Here is a 2738-nt window from a genome sequence, read left to right as displayed (position 1 = left end):
GGGTGAAGTAAAGTGAAGTGAAGTGGTTATATCGTAAGAACATCGTCAGGTCATGCGACGTCTTTACGGCATCTTAAAGGCACCTTAACTACATTGACATAGGATCTAGTAAATTTGTCTGAAATATGTCTTAACGATGTCGTGAAGACGTCCCCAAATGTTGTGCCCACTGGCTATCCAAAAATGGATTTTCGTATTATAAGTATCTTATATAAATTAAAATTCGCTCTTTAAATTGGTGACGTCAGGAAAATTCTGTATTTAATCTTTTGGATAAAATAATACCTGTAATATTGGTGTTTGAAGGAAGTCCTATCGGCTTGTCAATACTTATCTTGCTTCTCTATAATTTACGATTGGCAGCTTAGGGCCCTTTCTTCGGAGCAAGTCACAGCTTTAGAAACTACAAATAAATGATAAATTATTCATGTTGATACACTAAGATGAATGTATGAAAACATTTGTTACAATAGCAAAACATTTGTAAAACATAATCACCAATGTTTCGGCACTCATAAAGGCGAAAAATACATTTTACAATCTTTCTAAACTCCAAGATGTTTCAGTTTGGCACACATATGTCCCCCGGCATTCTTTGAAGTTGCCTTTTATTTGACAGAAGAGTTGATTCCGTGTTCGACCAGTTATATAACATCAATTTTTGAGCAGATTTAATAGTTTAGTGATTTTTAATTTAATATTATTGTGCGAGGCATTTAATGGCATGTCAAAAGGCGTACGATGATTTGAAAGTGTGGGAGTTCCCGGTTTTAGCGTTAAATTCAGAAAAATAAAGAATTTTTATTCCTATAAATAAGCGATTTTTCCACCGTCTAAAAATCCCTGAAAGGGAACAGGACAAGTGCAAATCCTGTTCCTCTCAATCGACTCAATTACATGGAACGGAAACATTTATCTAACATATTTTTGATTATTGAATCTTTTTATATCATATAAATTCCAAAAATATTCGAACTTACATCTATTAATATTTATATAATTGATTTAAAAGTGTTAAAAAATGCATTAAATACAGCAATCTATTCAAATGTATGATTTTAAATAATTTTAACTCTGGAGAGGTAGATTTGAATTGATTAAAAATAAAATTTCAAAACTTATATTCCACATGAAGGAATTAAAACAATTTATCACACATATTTTTGAACTTATTAGAAGGAATTAAATAATTTTTAAATATAAACACTTACGGGGAATACAAGACATCTCTCTAAGGTATATCTGTCAGTAAAATTACAATCAATTAAATTGATTGAAAACACGTTCTCTTTTTGGGAATAGGAAACTATGCGGCGGTCGCTATGGAAATCTAAATAAATTAGTTTCTAAGATATCATATTCTTTTAATGACATTTTAGACAGATGGGAAAATCGCGCATTCAAAAGCAAAGAATAATCTTCACTATTGCGCTAAAATCTGAAAATATTAATTTTTTCTATTCAACGCTTATTACCGGGTTAAATAGAAAATTAGAATATTGATAGATCTATGTATGATAGACATAATATAGCATTACAGAAAAAAATGTAAACAAAACCTGAGATATAAGGTTAAGAGATGAGGTCAGTTAAATCTTCAACAGTGATGTGCAACATAAAGTTAAGGGCATGGATTTATTGCTTTTTAAAGTTGACCATATGTGCCATTACATTTTTTGAAAATCTTGAAAATTGCTCAAGATACAGAGGTAACAACATTTTACGAAGTTATGACCAAAAAATGAAGAGTTTGCATTCCGCATTGGCGAAGGCAGTTTCCTATGGGGTTTCAAATGCGTTAATATGCGCCATTAAAATTTTTTGAAAATTTAGAAAATTCTTCAAGATACAGAGATAACAAAATTTTACGAGAGTGATGACCAACCAAATAAAAAGTTTACAATCCTCATTGAGGAAGGGAGTTTGCTATGGGGATTCAAATGCACTCATAAGAGTCATAAAAAAAAGATTGTGCACCACATTGATAACCGAGATATCAGAGTTCAAAATAGAGGGGGGGGGGGCTGAAGTCATTTTTCTAAACTAACATATTTATTCAAATTCATGATACCTATCTTTCATAACTTCAAATGCGCTTAAATGCGCCACTACTAAAAAATTTTGAGCTAGGAAATTAACAAAGATATTATGTTTTGAGGGGGCGGGGAGCAATGTAAGGCAGGCGTTAAATCTTCAACAGCGATGTGCAATATAAAGTTGAGGGCATGGATTCATTGCTCGTCAAATGTTTTCATATGTGCCATTACATTTTTTTGAATATCTTGAAAATTTTCCGAGATATGTTTATCGCTGATAACTCGGTTATGAATGTGGCGCAAATTTTTTTCCTTATAGCGCACCATAGCGCATTTAAATCCTCATCGTAAACTCACTTCATCATTTCAAATTGCAAACTTTTTATTTGGTTGGTCATCACTTTGTAAAATGTTGTTACCTCTATATCTTGGGCAATTTTCTAAATTTAAAAACAAATTTGATGGCGCATATGAGTGCATTTGAAGCCCCATAGAAAACTCCCTTTATCAATGCGTATTGAAAACTTTTCATTTTGATGATCATCACTGTGTAAAATTTTGTTACCTCCATATCTTCGGCAGTTTTCAAAATTTCAAAAAAATATCATAGCGAATATGAGCGCATTTGAAGATCTTCAAGATCATGACATTTAAATTTTGATTTTTTAAACAGGATGGGGGCGTGGCGCTAGCCCCCCCCCC

The 2738-nt window shown here is 32.2% G+C and overlaps 1 protein-coding gene across 2 annotated transcripts in view; it reads right to left on the bottom strand.

The window, feature by feature from the left end:
* LOC117177326 (homeobox protein OTX2-A-like) overlaps window positions 1–2738 on the bottom strand; it is a 643707-nt gene that overhangs the window by 274232 nt on the left and 366737 nt on the right. Inside the window, exon 3 of one of the 2 annotated variants that reach the window (XM_033367949.1) lies at window positions 286–403. The exons of the other annotated variant lie outside the window; for it this stretch is intronic. The gene's annotated coding sequence lies outside the window, so the exon portion shown is untranslated. The remainder of the gene's footprint in view (window positions 1–285; window positions 404–2738) is intronic. 2 annotated transcript variants of the gene reach the window in all.

The sequence above is a fragment of the Belonocnema kinseyi genome, chromosome 7 (assembly GCF_010883055.1).
Source record: "Belonocnema kinseyi isolate 2016_QV_RU_SX_M_011 chromosome 7, B_treatae_v1, whole genome shotgun sequence".
Lineage (NCBI taxonomy): Eukaryota > Metazoa > Arthropoda > Insecta > Hymenoptera > Cynipidae > Belonocnema > Belonocnema kinseyi.
The sequence above is the reverse complement of the archived record's forward strand: the minus strand, read 5'-3'. Positions and strand labels throughout refer to the sequence as shown.